The sequence below is a fragment of the Saccopteryx bilineata genome, chromosome 6 (genome assembly GCF_036850765.1).
Source record: "Saccopteryx bilineata isolate mSacBil1 chromosome 6, mSacBil1_pri_phased_curated, whole genome shotgun sequence".
In the NCBI taxonomy this organism is placed as follows: domain Eukaryota; kingdom Metazoa; phylum Chordata; class Mammalia; order Chiroptera; family Emballonuridae; genus Saccopteryx; species Saccopteryx bilineata.
The window spans coordinates 92,798,816-92,822,746 of record NC_089495.1 but is presented as its reverse complement, the minus strand read 5'-3'; positions in this window follow the sequence as shown (position 1 = coordinate 92,822,746).

Below are 23,931 nucleotides of genomic sequence, written 5' to 3'. Positions count from 1 at the left end.
GCTGAAAACCAAATGCTCCCTTATCACTGCTGTGCAAACGTTCTAGATCAAAGAAATTTCTTCAGCAGTCCTTCCTGTACAACCAAGTGAGGAAGGAAAATGATGGGAATCAGTATTAGCTGAGCCTCTCCTACATGCCAGGTACTGTACTAGCTGAAAATCCTCGTCATCCTAGGAGGCAGGGGTTAATTTTTCTCAGGTTGCCAATGATGTTGGAATGAACACTGGGCATGTTACATAGTGTTTTAATGCATAGGTTTTATTCTGAGCTTTAATTAGTTCACTAGAGTCCTTCCAGAACCAAAAACAAAAGCCTGAGAACTAAGACTTCAAGAGTACTTAACTTATAATTCTTTCACCATCTGATCCCATTCATGATAGTCAGTCTTACAGTAACACACAACTTAATCACAGAATGCTGTTCAGTGCCTGCTCTGTTCCCAGGCCCCTGAAATGCATGGTGGGAAAAGGTTACACAAGTACTAAGTGACAGTAATGCCTGTGAAGACTGCCTCACATCCTGCCCGAGAGTGGGTTTGTACAAATAAATGTGCTGATACCACACAGGTGAAATAAGAAAGATGCTGTCGGTAGACAGCTCTGGGAATTTCCAAAGAAAGGGGCCCTGGTATCTGGCGGAGGGGAAGAAATAAGGAATGGAAAGGATGCTAATGTAACGATAGGGAGAGTTGTGCATTTGCGGGAAAAATATGAAATAAGCAAAGTTCCAGAGACAGGGAAATCCAGGGTGTGTGTGTGTGTCTGTGTGTGTGTGTTTCCAAAGTGAGAAGTAGGGAGGCAGTCAGACAGACTCTTGCATGTGCCCAACTGAGATCCACCCAGCATGCCCACCAGAGGGTGATGCTCTGCCCATCTAGGGCATTGCTCCGTTGCGGCTGGAGCCATTCTAGCGCCTGAGGCAGAGGCCATGGAGCCGTCCTCAGTGCCGGGGTCAACTTGCTCCACTGGAGCCCTAGCAGCGGGAGGGGAAGAAATAGAGAGAAAGGAGAGGGGGAAGGGTAGAGAAGCAGATGAGCCCTTCTCCTGTGTGCCCTGACCAGGAATCAAACCCAGGACATTCACACGTGGGGCCAACGCTCTACTGCTGAACCAACTGGCCAGGCCCCATGGTCTCTTAAAACAAATTGGAATATCCCCCTGTCTCTCTGCAGCCCAGCAGAGAGACAGGGGAGACCTGGGAAGGGGGGATGATATCATGGAAAGCTTTGAATATCAAGCCAAGTATGTCATATACTCAGAAGGCTTTGGAACAGAAGCGCATTTGATGAGAGCTGCTCTTTAAAAATCACAGTAGCAGCACCATGTACGGTGCTTGGAAGAGAAGAAGAGATGGGGTGCAGGGAAGAGGACCATTGCCAAAGTATCATTCCTGAATTAGTGAGAGTAGAAAGGGATAGCTAATATAATGAACCTCCATGGATCATAGTGTACACATGTGGCTGGGGACTGAGTGTCACCAGGAAGGAGGGTAGCACACACGTTAACAATGAAAGATGGCACTGAGAGGAGGTCAGCTGTGATCCCCGGTGTCACCCAGAACCGCATTCATACCCCACTCTGTTCAATGACCTCACCTATTTGAGTCTGAAATCTTATTGGTAACAAGGGAAATGTGACCTTACATGGCTGTTATGAGGATTGACTGACTGAACTTGTAAAATGCCTCAACGAGAGTATTCCTGGTATGATGGCTTCCTCCTCTCTCTGTGTCTTTATAAATTAAATTATGGTATGTGGAATTATGCAACCTGAAACATGTTACAAATGTAGACCCTTAGCCCCCACCCACATCCTACTAAATCAGAATCTGCATTTTGATATGATCACCAAAAGTTTCAATGCACATTAAAGTTTGGAAAGCATTTCCCTATGTAATCTGCCTGGAACGCTCCCATCCAGGGCCCCCAGCTTGTCTATGACTTCTTAAACTTGACTCCCCTCACCTTCCCCCCACTTCTCATTCTGCAAAAATAAATGAAGGATAGAGAAAACAATGAAAGGGAAAAATACAGTAGAGCCCAGAAGAATATCCTATGACTGTAACATAACAACACTCTTGTTTTTTCTTTTGTTAAAACTGTTACTAAGAAACATTTTAAAAACAGTTCTAAAAAGTGAGTTTCAAAAGTGTTTGGAAAAAAATGACTTCCAAAGATAAATACAGTTGGCAGTTTTCCTGCTATGTTTTTGGGAAGCGGGGGCTGTCTCATTATTTTATTGGCACACCTATAGTCAAGCTTTTTAGAATGACTGATAAAGAGAAAAGACAGTTGTTTAGTGACAGCGGTAATCCAGTTTTATAAGGCAACAAGCAGGACCTGTGGCTGAGAGAGAAGTACCTTTGATTTTGTGGATTAAGGATCAAACTCAGTCCTGAATGCCTGTGCATTTGGCCACCATTCAAACCAAAGCTATTACGCTCTTGACATCATGAAGCAACAACACAGTAAAAGATCAAAGGATGGGGAATCCTCCACAAGGAAGGGTTAGTTCGGGCTCTGCCAACATATTTTCTGCATAACATTTGCAAGCACGGAAAGCTGCTAAACTGGTGAGCCAGTGGCTCAAGGCAGCAAACTCAGACATTCTGATTCCAGGCAGAGAGGACGGAATCGTAATCCCCAAGGCTCATGCTAGCAAATGTGCATTCATGATGAGAAATAAGAGCCACAAAACAAACAAGCCTGGATCCACACTTCAGAAACTCATCCAGCCTGGACCCAGGTCTCCTCACCAAAACAGTCCATACCATACTTTTTTTTTTTTTTTTCATTTTTCTGAAGCTGGAAACAGGGAGAGACAGTCAGACAGACTCCCGCATGCGCCCGACCGGGATCCACCCCGCACGCCCACCAGGGGCGACGCTCTGCCCACCAGGGGGCGATGCTCTGCCCATCCTGGGCATCGCCATGTTGCGACCAGAGCCACTCTAGCACCTAAGGCAGAGGCCACAGAGCCATCCCCAGCGCCCGGGCCATCTTTGCTCCAATGGAGCCTTGGCTGCAGGAGGGGAAGAGAGAGACAGAGAGGAAAGCGTGGCGGAGGGGTGGAGAAGCAAATGGGCGCTTCTCCTGTGTGCCCTGGCCGGGAATCGAACCCGGTTCCTCCGCACGCTAGGCCGATGCTCTACCGCTGAGCCAACTGGCCAGGGCCCATACCATACTTTTTAAATCTGCCTGGGAACACCTTGCTGAATCTCCTAGCCTAGGTAAGAATCGGCAACTGATAGAATATCCCAATTGCATTTCAGTATAAATAAGGGAGAAATACATGAGTGTAATTTATACAGTTGACTGGATGATTATCACATTTAACATATTTTCACATTATTGGCAACAGCACCATTATAATGGAGAACAAAGAACTACGATGGGGACTGACACTCTTCGTCACTTGCCAGCTCTTTTGAGTAAATTAAGAGCTACCTTTTGAGTGCTGATGATGTCAATAATGATAATTCCCATTTATTGAGCAATTGCTCTCTGCCACAGAGAATAGTTCTTATGAAATGTTACTGTAAAGACAGTAATTACCACCTTACAGATGTTGAAACTGAGGCAGAAAGAGGTTAATATCTGTCCAAGGACCCACAGTTGATGAAAGGTAAACCTAGCTGTCATATTTACAACTTTCTCACTCCAAAGTCCTAACCACTAATTTGCATTGCCTCCCCTAAGTCACTTTACGCTATTGTACCCCTGTCTCCTCATCTGTAAAATAAAGATGTTTGCTATATGATCTCCCTTATTCTTTTCTGCCTTGACAATCTCTTATTCTCTGTGACCTTTGATTAGTCAATTTATATAATGTAGAGTATCATAATGGTTAATTTAATGTGACAACTTGGCTTGGTTGTCAATTGTTTGGCCAAACTTCATGTCAATGTTGCAGCAAAGATATTTTTAAATGTGATTACTATTTATAATCAGTTGACTTTAAGTACATTGAGATTATCCTCAATGATGTAGGCAGGATTAATTTAATCAGTTGAAAGCCTTAAGAGTAAAACTCGTTTCACAGAGAAAAAGTAACTTTGCCTCAAGACTGTACCACAGAAACCCTGCCCAAGTTTCCAGGCTTCCACTCTGCCCTACTGATTTCTGACTCAGGACTGCAAAGCCAGTTCTTACCTGCGTTCCCAGTGTACCAGCTTGCCCTATAGATTTCAGACTTGTCAGCCCCACAATCTTGTGAGGCAGTTTCTTAAAATAAATAAATAAATAAATATATTAATATATATTATAAAATATATTATAAAATATATATAAAATATATATATAAAATATATACACACACACACACACACCCCTCTTGGTTCTGTTTCTCTGGAGAATGTTCACTGATAGAAGTATGAGGATAAATCATTTGTAAAGTTTGAATACAGTGTTTTCCAATCATTTGTTCTGGACAAGTGTACTAAACACAATCAAAAGCAGATACATAGATGAATGGCATCAGCAACATAACAGGATTGATCTACTGGCAGCTTGGTCTTGGGCATCCCAGCCTTCAAGACTGTGAGAAATAAATTCCTGTTGTTTATAAGCCATCCAGTCTCTGGTAATTTGTTATAACAGTCTGAGTACATTAAGGGACAAAAGAAATACAAGACAGACAGAAAACAACTAATAAAATGGCAATAGCAATTTCTTCCATATCAATAATGACTTTAAATGCAAGTGAATTAAACTTCTCAATTAACAGACATATGTAGATGAAATAATGAACAAAAAGCAAAATCTAATTATATGCTGTTTATAAAACTCATTCTAGATTTAGTGACACACATCCGCTGAGGGTGAAAGAATGGAAACACATTTCAGGTAAACATTGTAAATGGGAACCAAAAGAGAGCACGAGTGGCCATACTTAGGTCAGACCAAATAGACTTTAATGCAAAAACTGTAAAGTGGAAATAATTAAAAGCTAAAGTAATTAAAACAGTATGGCACTAGCATAAAGACAGAATAAAGAGCCCCGGAATAAACTCATGCATATGCAATCGTTGATCTTGGACAAGGATGCCAAGAACACAAGATGGAAAATGCATTAATCTCTTCAATAAATGGTGTTGAGAGAACTGAATATCTATAGGCAAAAGAATGAAACTGGACCCTTACATTATATCATATGCAAAAATAAACTCAAAATAAATTACAAATGTAAGACTATATACCCCTAGAGGAAAACACAAGGAGAAAGCTTCATGGCATTGGTCTTGGCAATGATTTTGGATATGACACCAAAAGCACAGATGATAAAAGGAAAAATAAGTAAGTCGGACTGAATCAAATGAAAGCTCTGCACAGTGAAGGAAACAATCAACAGTAAAAAGGAAACTTATGGAATGAGAGAAAATATTTGCAAATTATATACCTCATGAGGGATTAGTATCAAAAATACTTTAAGAACTCCTACAACTCAATAGCAAAAAACAACCTGATTTTAAAGTTGGCAAAGGACATAAATAGACTTTTCTGCAAAAAAAAAAAATACAAATACCAACAGATATATAAAAAGATGCTCAACATCACTAACATCAGAGAAATGCACATTGAAACCACAATGAGATATCACCTCATACCTATTAGGATGGCCATTATATAAATAAGTAATAAGTAAACCAGGAAATAACGGGTGTTAATGAGAATGTGGAGAAACTGGAACCCTTAGGCAATGTTAGTAGGAGTATAAAAGGGTCCGGGACTGTAGAGAACACTATGGAGATTGTTAAAAACATTAAATATAGAACTGTTATATGATGTAGCAATCCCACTTCTGATCATTTACCCCAAAATGATTGAAATCGGTATCTCCCAGAGACCAATGCACTCCCTGTCAAGTACAGCATTATTTATAAAGCCTAGTGGTAGAAACAACCCAGACATCCACTGACTAATCAGAAGGCATAGGTAATATAGCATATACAGACAATGCAATATTATTCAGCCTTAAAAAGTAAGAAAATTCTGTCATTTACTACAACATGGATGAACCTTGAGGGCATTATACTAATTGAAATAAGCAAGTTCCAGAAAGATACATACTGCCTGGTTGCCAGGGGCTTGTGGGTGTGGGAAATTGGGAGCTGCAGTTTAATGGGCATCAAGTTTCAGTTACACAAGATGAAAGGTTGTAGTGCTCTGCTTTACAATGCTGAGCTTCTAGTTACCAATACTGTAATATGCACTTAAAAATTTGTTAAGAGGCCTGACCAGGCAGTGGCACAGTGAATAGAGCATTGGACTGAGACAAAGAGGACCCAGGTTCAAGCCCCAAGGTCACTGGCTTGAGCACAGGCTCACCAGCTTGAGCACGGGGTCGCTGGCTTGAGCATAAAATCATAAATGTTACGCCATGGTTGCTGGCTTGAGCTCAAAGGTTGCTGGTTTGAAGCCCAAGGTCACTGGCTGAAAGCTCAAGGTCGCTGGCTTGAGTCTATAGTCACTGGCTTGAGCAAGGGGTCACTCAATCTGCTGGAGCCCCCCAGCCAAGGCACATACGAGAAAGCAATCAATGAACAACTAAGGTGGTACAACAGATAATGATGCGTCTCATCTCTCTCCCTTTCTCTCTCTCCCAAATAAATAAATAAATAAATTGTTAAGAGTTTAGGTCTCATGTGCATTTGCTACAACTTTTTAAAAATATGTTGTGTGATGGGCACACAACACAATTAACAGTAAAAAGATTAAAAGAAAAAAAAGACAATCAAATTAGGAAGGAATTATAAAATATATAATTTTGCTTCTAGACCTATAGCCAGCCAGACTCAAGAACATTTTTGGTTTTGTTTTTTAAAATATACTTTACAATTTTCCATAGTAACTCCCTCTATTATCCTTAGTATGTGTTCCTTTAAAGTTGTCCTAATTCTATTATATTACATTTTCTTCTTGTCCTAAATCAAGATGTTTTATTGGTACTTGTCCATGCCCTTAAGAATCTCTATGTGCCTTTTCTTCTCTGTACTATAACATCTACTAAATGGCTCTGAGACTTGATCATGCTATAAACTACTAAATTTCCTTGGTATTGACCAGCAGATTGATGATCTTTAAACTTCATCATGAAATAACCATTTTAGTCAGGAAGGTAGTTATCTCATTACATTCTGTTCTCTTGGCTATATTTTTCTCTTTGTTACCTACCTAGCCCTTGCTTTTCAAAATGCCTGAAGGTAGCCTTAAATTACCTGTGCTATCCACATGTAGCTACCTATATTTAAATTTAAATTAATTAAAATGATATAACATTGAAAATTCAGTGTCCTAATCACACCAGCTACTTTTTAAGCGCTCAATGGCCACATGTGGCTAATGGCTACTGTATTGAACAATGCAGATGTAGGACATCATTATCATTGCAGAATCTAGATTCTCCCATCACCCTCCAAAAGCCTCACCCCTAGTTGGCATATTAGCAGAACAATTAGCCTCTAAATAAATTTCACTTGTCTCATCTGAAAAGACAGAACAAGGTTTCTGACTCAAGAAAAAGGACTGACCCAGATTATCTTTGAGTTTCCTTACTAGTACGATAGCCTCATTTTTGTGAGTCCACTAAGACTTGACCCTTGGTCAGGAAGGTAACTCCATTAGAATAATGTTTCTCTGGAAAAAATCAAATTTGAATTACATCATCTCAACTCATAGCCTCTTTGCCAAGAATGTAACCTACTTAAGTATGGGAACTGCATTCCAACTTTACAAATTCGTTATTGGTTCCAATATAGCAGGTGGTACTTCAACTGTTTTTTTCACACCCCAGGAGACCTTGAAAACACTGTGATAAGAGAACCAGCCTCTCCATAAAGGGTCAAGCGTTCCTCTAAGGAGACATCTGGGAAGCAGAAAACTCATTTAAAAATGCAAACTGCATAGTCTTCTAAGTAATTAATTGGGGAACATAAGTTGTATTTGAACTAAGACAGAACTTTTGATTATACTTAATGTCTGGTGGATGATTAATGTATAAAGTGTTTGCTGTTTACTAAACAAGGGATTTGTCTTTTCTTTACCATCTGAAAAATCTTGTATAAAACACTTAGTTTCAGATTTGTGATCATCACTTTGGCACTTACTGGACTGTTAAATTGAATTCATTCTGTCCTTCCACGTTCCCCAGCCCTCTCAGGAAGTATGAAAATGGGAACCGATGACCAAGGCCTGGACATGTTTCCACATCCATTGTGTTAACGGTTATTAATGCAAGTCAGCCCTGCGCACAGATCTATCCCCTGGACCAAGATAAATGGTGAGCAGTATACTCTGCTGTTTGGGCAACTTCCCTTCCATGTCTAATGCAAGTTTCCCACCTTGGGATACTTATTTACTTTCACTGCAAACCTTATTGAGATCATTATTTTATATCAGAAACCCAGATGTGTTTAAAGGGCAGTAATTCCCAGCACATAATATAATAGGAAAGATACTCAAACCCTCCTCCCTTAAGTAGCTGACTATGCTCTGAGTTTTCCTGAGCAGAGAAAAACTGGGGGAGGAGGGTTGAAGAATTCTCTCCATTCTTTCACTAACCTTCCTGGTCTTCAATTGTACAAACTCAACTTGGTGGTGTTATTCTTGGCTTCTTGACTCATGAAGAACCAGAAGTTTATAAGCAGATTCAGGAACCAGTGGATTTTGATCCTGGGATTCATCAACTCCCAGAAGATAAAAGCAAAATTGTATGAATACATGCATTTTTTCCCCTAGAAGTTAATAGCTTTTATGAGATTTCAGAATGAGTCCATGATCCAGAGGAGATTTTAAAAGTCCCAGTTTTGGTAGACTTGGAATGTAGTTGTTGGGGAAGGGGGAATCCCCCCCCCCCATCTGGTTCTTCTGTCTAGTTTAAGAATTAAATTGACATGAGACAGATTAGCAGGAGAAAATCAAGTTTAATTTTGTACATACAGAGGTCTCATAAATATGGGACCAAAGAAGCATCCAAAGCCAGATGGTTTTTTTGTTTGTTTGTTTTTGTATTTTTTTTTTCTGAAGCTGGAAACGGGGAGAGACAGTCAGACAGACTCCCGCATGCGCCCGACTGGGATCCACCTGGCACGCCCACCAGGGGCGATGCTCTGCCTACCAGGGGGCGATGCTCTGCCCCTCCAGGGTGTTGCTCTGCCGCTACCAGAGCCACTCTAGCGCCTGGGGCAGAGGCCAAGGAGCCATCCCCAGCGCCCGGGCCATCTTTGCTCCAATGGAGCCTGGGCTGCGGGAGGGGAAGAGAGAGACAGAGAGGAAGGAGGGGGGGGGTGGAGAAGCAAATGGGCGCTTCTCCTATGTGCCCTGGCCGGGAATCGAACCCGGGTCCCCCGCACGCCAGGCCGATGCTCTACCGCTGAGCCAACCGCCCAGGGCATAAGCCAGATATTTTTATAGTTTTTAAACAAGAAGCAATAAATTTGTGAAGAACTGACAGACAAAATAACTTAGGCTTGGGTCCTTAGTAAAAAATCTAAGCAGAGTTTGTTTACATGATCTTCTTGGTTCTGATTCTTTATCTCTGCTGATAAAGATATCTCAAATGTCAAAATGATCTGGAAATGTTTTCTCTGAATCTATGTACTCTAGTTGATCAATGTCACCCCATTAAAATTAATTATCTAAATAAAATTTTAAAAAAGATATCTCCTTACCTCCTGGTGCAGGGAGGGTACCTTCATATGGGTGATACATTTCCTGTTTTGGGGAACAGAGGATGATCAAACTTCCTTTAAGCACTAGCTGTTTCTTAAGTAACTTTAATTTAAAATAATCAGTATGACAAAGTAACATATTTGGAATAGTCTGGCTTGAATCTCAGCACAAACAAGTCCCCAGTGAAGTTACTGCTTCTGCCACTAGTGAGAGCAAGTAACTGGGTACAGCATTCCAAGTCCATCAAAATTGGGACTTTTTAATCTCCTCTGGATCATGGACTCATTCTGAAATCTCATAAAAGCTGTTAATTTCTAGGGGGAAAATGCATGTATTCATTCTTCTGTAAAAAGAAGCAGGACTTGGATGCTTAAGTCAAGAAACCCTCTCTCATCCCCAACGTTTTTGTTAATTAAAATTTTAAATTTATTATGTTAACATGGATTCAAGTATCCCACTCAATATAACACCTTTACCCCCCAACAACATGCCCCCCATTACCCCCTTTTGTCTTCTTCCCCAACTTTTAGAATAGTTGAGCTGTGATCAATGAACATGAATGACAGACTTTACATGCTGAAAGATTGGTGATATGTCAGAAGGTTGGTTGTAATAACAGTCACCACTATTTGTTGCACATCTATGTGCCAATCAATGAATATACATTCTTCCATTTAATAACATTCTTCCATTTAATAGCAGTAATCCTTCAGATGGGTATGATTTACCCCATTATTGAATGAGAATACTGAGGCTCAATTTGGCTAAATAATGTGTTCAAGATTACAAAGCTAACACATTTCAATACCAAAATTAGAGTCCAGGTGACTCTGATTCAAAAAGCTAGCTCATTAAGGTTATCCAGTGAGGAATGTCCTTCAATTCTCCTTTCATCCTGCCTAAAATCGAAGAGGTGGCACACCTTAGGATTCTTCAGGCAGAGAAAAATAAAGCTAATTTTAGAAGGCTAATGAGAAAGGATTAAAGAATTTCCTGTTACAGTCAACACAAATGACTTTCATTACCAACAATGAAAAACCAGCTTGTAGGTTCGGCAAAGGAAGCAGCTTCAGCTTCCATTGTGATTCTCGGCTGGGTTGCCCCTTTAAGAAGCTTATCCCACATAGTCACACTCATAGATCCTCAAAACAAAACCTTAAGAAAAAACACCCAAAAGTGATCCCTAACTAGTTAGGAGTAAGACATACCCCTTCAGGAAAGAACTTTGAAGAGCTTTATCTGAATGCCAGTGAGTTTCAGCTCTCAAGAGGAAGCCATCTAGAGAAGTGATTTACACAATTTGTGAATTTTATTCCGTTCCAGAAAACTTTTATCGGCACCTGTTCTATGCAGGAATGTTGCCATGTACCGGAGAAGAAGCAAGGATGTATAGAAAAAGGTTGCTTTACACCAGAGATTCACAGTTCATTGGGACAGACAGACACACTCAATATGCATAGTCTGGCAGATATCAGTAAGCTGCAAAATTGATTTCCAACCAAAATGCAAGAGGAAAGCAAGATACAGAAAGAGTAATTCTAAGAAGCGGGTGGGTAGAGAACATTCTGAGAAAGGCTTATGGAGAATGTGGGCTCTTTGAGTAAACAAAGGCAAGTAAGACATTGTTGGGACTAACGTCCCAAAAGTATAGAAGAAGAGGGTGTGCATGCATCTGGGAAACAGGAATATCCTGGGCAGGGCAAGGAGGAGAGTGCATGTGGCGCATAAAGAATATAAAAAAGTAAAACTGTCATTGTTTGCAGATGACATGATACTGTATATAGAAAACCCTAAAGTCTCAGTCAAAAAACTACTGAGCCTGATAAATGAATTCAGCAAGGTTGCAAAACATAAAATTAATACTCAGATTTCAGAGGCATTTTTATACACCAACAGTGAACTGTCAGAAAGAGAAATTAAGGAAACAATCCCCTTCTCTATTGCAATAAAAAAATAAAGTTCCTAGGAGTAAATTTAACCACAGGGATTAAAGACTTGTACTCGGAAAATTATAAAACATTGATAAAAGAAATCAAGGAAGATACAAACAAGTAGAAGCATATACTGTGCTCGTGGTTAGGAAGAATAAACATCATTAAAATGTCTGTATTACCCAAAGCAATTTATAAATTCAATGCAATACCGATTAAAATACCAATGACTTACTTCAAAGATATAGAACACATATTCCAAAAATTTATATGGAACCAAAGGAGAACACGAATAGCCTCAGCAATCTTGAAAAGGAAGAATAAAGTGGGAGGTATCACACTTCCAGATATCAAATTATACTACAAGGCCATTGTACTAAAAACAGCCTGGTACTGGCATAAGAACAGACATATAGTTCAATGGAACAGAACAGAGAACCCAGAAATAAACCCACACCTTTATGGACAATTGATATTTGACAAAGAAGGTAAGAGCATACAATGGAGTAAAGACAGTCTCTTTAACAAATGGTGTTGGTAAAATTGGACAGCTACCTGCAAAAAAATGAAACTAGACCACCAACTTACACCATTCACAAAAATAAATTCAAAATGGATAAAAGACTTAAATGTAAGTCGTGAAACCATAAGCATCTTAGAAGAAAACATAGGCAGTAAGTTCACTGACATGTATCACAGCAATATATTTGCTGATTTATCTCCACGGGGAAGTGAAATAAAAGACAGGATAAACAAATGGGACTATATCAAACTAAAAAGCTTTTGTACAGCTAAAGACAATATGAACAGAATAAAAAGACAAACCACACAATGGGAGAACATATTCGACAATGTGTCTGATAAGGGATTAATAACCAAAATTTATAAAGAACTTGTAAAACTTAACACCAGGAAGACAATCCAATAAAAAAAAATAGGCAAAAGAAATGAATAGACATTTCTCCAAAGAGGACAAACAGATGGCCAATAGACAGATGAAAAAATGTTCAACATCACTAATCATTAGAGAAATGCAAGTTAAAACTACAATGAGATACCACTTCACACCAGTCAGAATGGTGCTCATTAACAAAAGAACACATGATAGGTGCTGGCTAGGATGTGGAGAAAAAGGGACCCTCCTGCACTGCTGGTGGGAATGCATACTGGTGCAGCCACTGTGGAAAACAGTATGGAGATTCCTCAAAAAATTATAAATGGATCTACCTTTTGACTCAGCCATTCCACTTTTAGGAATATATCCCAAGAACACCATATCACCAACTGAGAAAAAGAAATTCACCCCCCATGTTTATGGCAGCATTGTTCACAACAGCAAAGATCTGGAAACAGCCCAAGTGTCCGTCAGTGGACGAGTGGATTAAAAAGCAGTGGTACATATATACAATGGAATACTATGGGGTCATGAAAAAGAAGGAAATATATTACCTTTTGCAACAACATGGATGCACCTGGAAACTATTATGTTAAGTGAAATAAGCCAGGCAGAGAAAGAAAAATATCATATGACCTCAGTCATCTGAGGAACAGAATTGAGACAGAGGAGAGATCAAAGGGACCAGAGGAAAAGGGGACAGAGGGAGAGGGGATGATAGGATGGGATAAACCTGAAGGGAAGGGGGGAGGGTGCTGTAGGGAGAGGGACAAGGGAGATGCTGAGGGGATTACAGGGGAGGGGAGTATGCATCCAGGATGACCCTAGAATCTATGTAAACACAATTAATTAAATTAAAAAAAGATTTAAAAACAAAAGAATATAAAGGGTGACTAGCCTGGGAAGGTGGCCGACAGCCGAGTGCGCATCTAGACACTTGCCACTCGCACTGTGGTCAAAGGAGGAGCAGCCTGAGGAACACCTGGAAGTGGGTTAGGCATGCAGAGCCCACTCACCGCATTAGAACCTTTATTTTTAGAAGATTGCAAGGTGATTTGTACACACATCACGATTTGAGAAATACTGCTGAGGACAATGGGAGCCACTAGGGAGAGGAGAACTCTGATCTGCTCTTGGCTTGGGAAATGCTACTTTGTGAAGCAGTAAGGAGGGCACACTAAACAGCCGTCTGATTGACGAGCACTTACTCAGTGTCCACATTCTTTATGAAAATATGAACAGCTGTTTTCTGGAATGATGATTATTAAATGATACCCCTGTAGTCATAGCTCTATCACATTTGACTTTGGGTAATTTTGGCTATTAATTTTTTTAATGCAATTTATTCATCAGATGGGAAAATAAAGAAGGTAATCCTGGTTGCTGCCAAAAATCAACATTTTTTTTTTTTTTACTTTAATTCACTATCTGGAATCTGTGTAATCATGCTGTTTGGTTTTTAGATGGTTCAAATTTTTTAATGCTATCTGAAATTGGATAGCCAATGACCTTGTAATGTGAGAATTAATCAGGCAGGTTCGGAGCCCAGAATGGTCTGTAGCAACTCTTATACCCTCTTTCAGTCCCCAAATACCCATTTTGAGATAGCCAGGATAATTTTCTTCATTTCCTGCCCAGACAGCTGTGGAATGTTGTAATTCATTGGTAGACAGCTGCAGCATTCCTCTTTAGAAAAGAATATATCTTGTCAAGGATATGGTTTTTCTCAAGTTTTTAGTTTATTTTTTTTAAAACAGTGATGTATCCGCCAGCTGTAGAAATCACATAGCCTCACCAACCTTAAAGCAAGGCCACAGCTAACATGCATATCCCTGCCTGGAGGTCAGCACTATAAATACCCTCCTTAGGTTGCTTGTAATCTCCCCCGCTTCAGCAAACAGTCCAACCCACTCTTGTAAAATCCTCTGGACTTCTGAAAATAACTCCGTACTAGCTGAGTAAACCTTAACCCTTCCTACAAGCAGATAAGAAAATGCCACACGTCTAGAAGGTAAGCAGCAGCCAATTCTGAGCCTCAATTATCTCCTCTTTCCACATCCACAAAACTGCCTTGCTATCTTCTGATCTTTACTGTGAAACCATGGAGGGGAGAGGAAGAGCTAAAAAGGATAAAATCTCTCTTGTGTGCAGGCATGTGCACGCACAGTCAAATGAGGAAGACAGAAACAACCACATAAAAATAGAAAATTATCTCAGATGACTCTGAGGGAGACAGGACGTGGAAGGCTTAAGGGAGCAGAGATGATGAGAGGGGGTAGGTGTGTCCGGTGAAGGCTACGAGGTTACGATACTTAGATAATTTAGAAAATGTTGGACATTAAGTCGAGGGAGGTTTGTCACTATGCCATGTCCTATAATTTAGAGACTGTAATCACAAACAGGACAAATATGAGGGAAGCTTTCCCACTTTTAAATGACTTCTTCTACTTTTATAATAACCTCTTATTTGGTACTATTTTAATTTTTTAAGGCACCTTAGAGTTGCCAAAATGGGTCCAGAGGCAATTAAAGCCTTTCAAGTTTCTTCTGTGAAATCGGTGCTTAATAGCTATGTGGGGAGTTTCTCCAAATAAAAATTCCATTTTTTCCCCATTTCTATTTCAGTATCTCTAATAATCATTAAATTTTGACAAGTAGAGCTACTTCCTAACTTAGTAAAATCAGTCACAAACTCTATTCCCTGAGGAAGAGAGGAGACCCTTTTGTTCATTGGCACAGCCTGGAAATCCATAAAAACCAGGCAGCAAAGGCCAGCTGGTTCGATGCAGTCAACAAACCTCCTTTGGGACCTTTGAGGATCTACCCCAGATTAGGCACTTTGCTAGGCAGAGGCTGCAAGAGGATAAATAAAGCATAAAAACTTGTCTCAGAAAACTTGCGTGTGGTTAGGGAGACAATCAAGGCAAGAGTAACTATAATATAGGCGTATCAGTATAATAGGGGCAGCTACCCATGAGGGGTCAGGAAAAGCTTCCTTACCAGTTGGGTTGGGGGGAAATCCTTCCAAAAGCTGTTCTTAGAAGTTCATTTCTTTGGAATTTTAGAACTGAAAATTCACGGGCAGAGGTAACCAGCTCTGTGAGCTTGATTAAAGAATTTAAAGTCGGACTATAATGGACATGCACTTACCCCAGCACCACATGCTAAATCCTGTCATCAAGATGACCCCTGTGGCATCCATAGAAAGCACTTGTGTACCAAGTAGGCAGTCTGTGGTTGGTTTATTGGAAAAGGACAGTTAGTCAGGGGTTCATCACCATCAAGTAGCTTAGAATAAACAAGGACCCCAGAGCTGGACTGCCTGGATTTTGAATCTTGCTTTCCCAGTTTCTAGATATTTGACCTTCAAGTCAATCTCTCTCTGTGCCACAGTTTCCTCATCTGGAAAATGAGCGTAATAATAGCACCTACTTTTTAGGATTGTTATGAGGAGTAATTGAATTAGTACTTGTATAGTCTTTAGAATAGTGTGCAGCCCTCAATAAGTGCTTTGGAAGGATTGTGTTAAATAAAAGTTAATATTATGAGTCCCACCCCATTCGGTGTCTATTAAGAAAAGGTAGATGAGCTATAATTTATTCCAGGTAATAACTTCTTTTTCTATAGCAGCCTACTTCTCTACAAAAAAAAAAAGATACACTCGGATTATATTTAAATAAAATAGCTCCATGGTCCCCTTCACCCCAATTATGGCATAATGAATAGGTACACTTCCCCAAGAGAAGTGCCATGGTGAGGCCTATCATCTCCCCTCTGATATAAAATAGATATTCAGGAGATCCAAGATGGCAGCAGAGTAGGTGGACATCATACTCACCTCCTCCCAGGATCAAACTGGAATTACAACTAAAATATAGAACAGTCAACCTGAAAACCAACTAGAGAGTAGCTGCAGAAGAGTCATAACCAAGCAGTTACAGAAGAAACCACATTGAAACTGGTAGGAAGGGCAGAAATGAAAAAAACTGGCCCCACTTCCATGGGCAGTGATTGAGGTTCTAGAGGGATATCTCAGCTGTGGGGAATTTTCCCTGAGGAGCATGGTGTCTAAACCCCAAACCAGGCTCCCCAGCCCAGAGCACCAGAGCCAGGAAAAGGCATTCACATAACATCTGGCTGTGAAAATCAGTGAGGATTCCATCTTCAAGGGAGGGACAGGAGTCCGCTAGAGACATAGGTACACTCGTAAAGGGCCAATGCACAAAATCTCTGTCATAGATAATCACCATTGGCTCCAGCAGAAAGAGGGCAGTGCAGACTAGAGTCCTATGAGGAGAGACTAGGGTTTGTGGCTCTAGGAAGATACTTGAAGGGACAACCTCCCAGATACCTGTGTTGAGTCATTCTCCCACACGACAGACACCAACTCTCTTGGATGGAGCACTTTCCTCCACATGGCATCAGCCTAGGGGAAAACAATAGCTCCAACTCTGGACTCCCTGTGGCCCCACCCTGTGGAACATGTGCAGCCCCCTTGGCTGGGGTGTAGGGTGTAGAAAGACTCAAAGGAAATCAGTAACCAAGCTGTGTGGCTATGAACTTCACTGGTGCTTCCTCCTCACGTGAGATCCACTAGCCCCACTCTTCAGGCTCCCAGAGTCCCCAATCTCCTGATCCTGGTGGCTCCATCCTCCCAAGGTCTGAGAAGAATTCAGAGCAGACTGAATTATGTGCCTCTGGGTTGGGGGCCACTCCCCACCTTCCCCCAAGCCTGACAAGCACCTCCCCCTCATGGGAGATCCACTAACCCCATCCTCCTGACTCCAGGTGGCCCTGCCCAGCTGAGATCAGAATCCTGGCAGAATCTGGAACAGACTGAATTATGTGGCTCTAGAATGGGTGACATTTTCCATTTTCCTGCCACACACATGAGCAGTGCAAAGCCCTCCCTTCACACAGCCAGATATCATTCTGTTTGGGCCTGATAAACTCTGCTAGCCTCACCCTGATGACTCTCTGACACCCTTGCTCCTTCATAAAGGAATGCAGTCATCCAGAGGGGGGCAGTTAGACTTGGTATATCCTGGGACATTTCCTGAGTGGCCTAAGACCAAGCACTGGCACTGAGTTTGAACCTGCATCATTCTGGTGAACACCACTTACCAATAATACCTAGTGACTCACTGAAAACCATCTTCATATAACTCAACCACCACCAGATGGTCTTTCAGTGACTGAGTCTAACAGGCAGCCTCCAGGCAGAGGCAGCCAGAGGGGTTCTCAAGGTGCCTTGGAACTTTTGCTGAATTGCCCCAGGGCCCAATGCTAGAGAAAGCTGACCTCGGTGCACAGCTGGGTCTTTCACACGTATGCCCAGGTCCAACAGAGGCGGCCACAAACTGTGGGTCACTTTGTAGCTCTAAACAGATTGCTCAGGGCCAGTAACAGCCAGCATCTGACATTAGCCTGCCTCAGAGTCCCTCCCAAGAGGCCCCAGAACCAACATACCCAGTGGCCAGCTTCACACAACGTCAAAGTAGGATCCAGTTAGCTTTACAACTGGCATATCCAAAGGGAGATCTCAGCAGACCCTGCTGAGGCAAAAATCTACTTTTTGTGGTCAGCACCTGCACAGCAGCTTTGTATACTCTGGTTGGGGTTGATTCTCATGGGAGGGTTGGCCCAACACACTAATGGGGCCAATAGAAATCAAGACTCAGTTACAACAGAGAGTCCACATAAGACACACAAGGCATATTCCTATAGTACCCAGCTCAAGAGACTGCACCAATAAGACTAGACCACCTTCTTACACCATACACAAGAATAAACTCAAAATGGATTAAAGACTTCAATGATAGGATCAAATGCATAGGAAGCCTAGAAGAAAACATAGCCAGTAAAATCTCAGATAGTTCTCATAGCAATATTTTTTCTAATATATCTCCTCTGGCAAGGGAAACAAAAGAAAAACAATAAAACTACATCAAATTAAAGGGTTTTTTATAACCTGTCCTGTGGTGGCACAGTAGATAAAATGTTGACCTGGAATGCTGGGGTCGCCAGTTAGAAACTTTGGGCTTACCCAGTCACAGCAGATAGGATAAGCAATCAATGAACAACTAAAGTGAAGCAACTATGCGTTGATAATTCTTGCTCCTTCCATCTCTTTCTCTCCTATCTCTATAAATCAATAAATAATATCTTAAAAAAAGATTTTGCATAGCAAAAGAAACCATCAACAAAATGAAAAGACAATTCACTGAATGGTAAAACATTTTGTTAAGGATACATCTAATAAGGGGTTAACATCCAAAATCTACAAAGAATTTATAAAACCCAACACCAAAACACAATCAATTCAATTAAAAAATGAGCAAAGGAGCTGGATAGACATTTCTCCAAAGGGACATACAGATGGCCAATAGTTATATGATAGGTTGCTCAACATTACTAATCACCAGGTAAATGCAAATTAAAACCACAATAAAATATCACCTCACAACTCTCGGTATGGCTGCCATAAATAAATCAACAAACAACAAGTGTGGGGGAGGATATAGGAAAAAGGGAACCCTCATGTTCTGTTGGTGGGAGTGCAGACTGGTGCAGCCACTCTGGGAAGCTGTATGGCATTTCCTCACAGAATGAAAAATTTGAACTGCCTTATGACCCAGTGATTCCACTTCTGGGAATATACCATATTCCCCCATATATAAGACTCTCCCATGTATAAGGTGCACCTTAATTTGAGGGCCCAAAATTTTTTTAAAAAATGTATTACATAAAGTTATTGAACTCAAGTTTTATTCATCATAAAATTCATACAACTCCTCATCACTGTCAAAAAAGCACGAAAATACAAGTAAAAAAATCTGCAACCGGCCCTGGCCGGTTGGCTCAGCGATAGAGCGTCGGCCTAGCGTGCGGAGGACCCGGGTTCGATTCCCGGCCAGGGCACATAGGAGAAGCGCCCATTTGCTTCTCCACCCCTCCGCCGCGCCTTCCTCTCTGTCTCTCTCTTCCCCTCCCGCAGCCAAGGCTCCATTGGAGCAAAAGATGGCCCGGGCGCTGGGGATGGCTCTGTGGCCTCTGCCCCAGGCGCTAGAGTGGCTCTGGTCGCAATATGGCGACACCCAGGAGGGTCGCAACATGGCGACGCCCAGGATGGGCAGAGCATCGCCCCCTGGTGGGCAGAGCGTCGCCCCCTGGTGGGCGTGCCGGGTGGATCCCGGTCGGGCGCATGCGGGAGTCTGTCTGTCTCTCCCTGTTTCCAGCTTCAGAAAAATGAAAAAAAAAAAAAAAAATCTGCAACCACTGTATAAGACACACCAGTTTTTAGACTCCAAATTTTTCAAAAAAGTGTGCGTCTTACACATAAGGAAAATGGTACTAGAAGAAACCCAAATCTCCTATTCAAAAAATATATATGCATCCCTATGTTTATTGCAGTGCTATTTACAATAGCCAAGATTTGGAAGCAGCCCAAGTGCCCATCAGTGGATGAGCGGGTAAAAAGCTGTGGTACATTTACACAGTGGAATACCACTCCTCCATAAAAAAGAAGGAAGTCTTACCTTTTGTGACAGCATGAGTGGACCTGGAAAGCATTATGCTAAGTGAAGTAAACCCGTCAGAGAAAGACTAGAACCATAAGATTTTACTTACATGTGGAAGCTAATGAACAAAATAAAGTAACAAACAAAATAAAAACAGTTTCATAGAGAGAAGAGACTAACAGCTGTCAGAGAAGAGGAATGTTGTGGGGGTGGTAAAAAGGGTAAAGGGATCAAGCAAAGAAGAAGAACCTCATAGACACAGGTAATAGTACGGAGATTACCAGAGGGAAAGGGGGTGGGGGAGGCAGAGGAGGCTAAAGGGGGGATGAGTGGAAATAGAGTAAGACTTGACTTGGGGTGGTAAACACACAATACAATATACATATGATATATCATAGAATTGTACAGTTGAAGCCTATATGATTGTATTGACCAATGTTACCCCAATAAATTCAATAAAAATTTTTAAATAAAAAATATATGTGGCCCTGGCCCGTTGGCTCAGTGGTAGAGCACTGGCCTGGCATGTGGATGTCCTGGGTTCAATTCCCAGTCAGGGCACACAGGAGAAACGCATATCTGCTTTTCCATCCCTCCTCCTCTCTCTTCTTTCTTTTCTCTCCTCCCCCCCCCCCCCCCGAAGCCAAGGCTCGCTTAGAGACAGTTGACCCCAGGTGCTGAGGATGGCTCCATGGCCTCCACTTCAGGCACTAAAATGGCTCCAGTTGCACAGAACAAGGGCCGCAGATGGGCAGAGCATCGCCCCCTAGTCAGCTTGCCAGTGGATCCCTGTCAGGGTGCATGTAGGAGTCTGTCTCTGCATCCCCTCCTCTCACTAAAAATAAATTTTTAAAAATTAAAAAATATATACATACAATAGCCTGACTAGGTGGTTACACAGTGGTTAGAGCACCAGACTAGGACACAGAGGACCCAGGTTTGAAACCCAAGGTCACTGGCTTGAATGGCTTGAGCACGGGCTCACCAGCTTGAGCATGGGGTTGCTGGCTTGAGCGTGGTATCATAGACATGACCCCATGGTCGCTGGCTTGAGCCCAAAGGTCACTGGCTTGAGCAAGGGGTCACTTGCTCTGCTATAGCCCCCTACCCCCTCTCCCAGTCCAGGCACATATGAGAAAGCAATCAATGAACAACTAAGGTGCCACAACGAAGAATTGATGTTCCTCATCTCTCTCCTTTCCTGTCTGTCCCTATCTCTCTCTCTCTCTCTCTCTCTCTCTCTTTCTCTCTATCACAACAACAAATATAAGGTCTACTGGAAAGTTCTGTCCGCTTTTGGAATAAAACAAAATACAAATTCTTCTGACTTAATTCATGTGGCACCCATCTTAAATATTTCCACACCAATCCTATCTTCAGAATATGGTCCGAAATGGTTTACTGAGCTGAATTAAGCCTTTCTGTGATCTCCCATGTTGTCAGAAAAGGATCTTGCTCCAACATGGTCTTAACAACATTGTCATCAATTAAAGATGGTCGCCCAGAACGTGGCTTATCAGAAAGGTCGAAATCACCTGTTTCGAATTTTTCGAACCATCTTCTGCATGTCCTATCAGAAACTGTACCTTCACCAAACACTTTATAATAAATTTCTACATGCTTATGTAGCATTTCTTTCTTGTTGAAATTTATAAAAATACAGTGGTATAAATGAACTTTATCAGTAGCCATGGGTACACTATCGCTTCACACATAAGACTAACATGAATCAACTTTGTTTTAGTTAATTTGCTACATCAGTATGTATACATTAAGTGATAAAAGTAGAAAGGCAAACACCTGTCAAATAAACATGTGCTTGCGTGTTGAAACTTGTGATAGAAACGGACAGAACTTTCCGGTAGACCTTATATATACACATATATACATACAATAAAATCAATTATAACTGAAAGGTAAATTTTACTACTGATAAAATTTAAATTAATCCACAGTGGCATTGGAAAGGTGACAATAAACTTTTTGAGACCCTGTAGAGAACACACTATCCTTAAAAATAAATAAATAGCTGTATTGATGTGGCTTATTCCCTTTTACTAAATGGTCAATACAGCTCAAAGAAACCACATCCCCAGTTTCTTTCTCTTCTTTCTTTTTTTCTTTCCCTCCTTCCCTCCCCTACCCTTTTTACTCTTTCCTTCTTTTTTCTTCCTTTTCTTCCTTCTTTCCTTTCCCCCTTCCTTCCTTCCTTCTGTCTTTCTCTTTCCTTCTCTTTCTTTCTTTAAAAAAATAAATAAAAGAGATAGATAGATGAAAGATAGATAGATAGATAGATAGATTAAAAAAAAAGGTATTCAACCAAAAGTAAAAGGCAGGCCCTGACCGGTTGGCTCAGCGGTAGAGTGTCAGCCTGGCGTGCGAGGGACCTGGGTTCAATTCCCGGCCAGGGCACACAGGAGAAGCGCCCATTTGCTTCTCCACATCCCCTCCTCCTTCCTCTCTGTCTCTCTCTTCCCCTCCCGCAGCCAAGGCTCCATTGGAGCAAAGATGGCCCGGGCGCTGGGGATGGCTCCTTGGCCTCTGTCCCAGGCGCTAGAGTAGCTCTGGTCCCGGCAAAGCGATGCCCCGGAGGGGCAGAGCATCACCCCCTGGTGGCCAGAGCGTCGCCCCTGGTGGGTGTGCCGGGTGGATCCCGGTCGGGCGCATGCAGGAGTCTGTCTGACTGTCTCTCCCTGTTTCCAGCTTCAGAAAAATACAAAAAAAAAAAAAGTAAAAGGCAGCCTCATGTTAAGGGAATAGAGATCCCAAGCTCTGATAACAAATTAACACTAAAGTATACTCATATCCTTTTATTTATTTCTTCTCTGGAACTCAGTGTTGAATTTTATTACATTGATTGGCTTTTTTTTCTTTTTGGTTCTATATCTGATGTAAAATTAATTTTCAAAAATCTCTGCTTTCTCTATTGTTCTTGAGGAGCCACTGCGCCACTTCACCCGCAGGTGTTGTAAGGTACCAAAAACTACAGAATTAATATTAATATTTTAAGAGACTTGGAGAACATTTTATTAATTTGGGTTAAGGTGTTTAGAGAAATTGTGAGAATAGTCTCTGTACTGTGTGATTGGCATAACCAAGATGGCCCTTGGCATTGTATTGTAAATGCAAAGGGGAGGAAAACATGGATCCCCAGACATTCCACCACACCTATGGGGAAAGGGGTGAATGGCTAGCCAGGTGCAGGGAGAGAAAAGCCAAAATAAACCTTTTCTTATAGCAATGAGCCATTTGCGGGCATTTGTCCCCACGGAAACTACCTCTCCTGTGTAAATGCATGTGGTTAATACGTGTGACTCTGGACAGAGAGATGGCGGATGAACACTAGAAAATATAGGAATGCCTTTTAATATGTAAAGAGACATCTTTCTACCATTGTGTTGATTTGCAAATTTTGTTTTTTCCAAAAGGATGTATGGCTTGCAAATTGAACATGGTCCTATCATGTTAAAGGACATATGACTATAACCAATAATTGTAAAGGGCTCCTAATTACAATTTTTGCTTCTGTACTTCCCACTTAAAAACTATAAAAACTAGGTGAAACAAAGGGCCAGCGCGCTCTCCCTCAGATTTCTGTTGGAGTTGCCACCGCTTGGCCAAGCTAGACAATAAAGCTTTGGTGTGTAATTGACGGACCTTGTTCGTGCCTTCAATGTTTCAGGTCCCTCCAGATTGGGTTTAACATTCTTCACAAAAATTAGCAGGCAACCTTCCTTCGATAGGCCTCTTATTTTAAAAAAAATTACACTTAAATATACACCTTGTCCCTAGACTGACAGACTTCTACAAAACCCATTCGCCATCGCCTTGTCAGGGGTTTGTCCTGAAGCAGGGGGCACGTGAGAACTCAAGCTGCACAGGGCGAGGAAACGCCAGGAAGCAAAACTGGCTGCCTC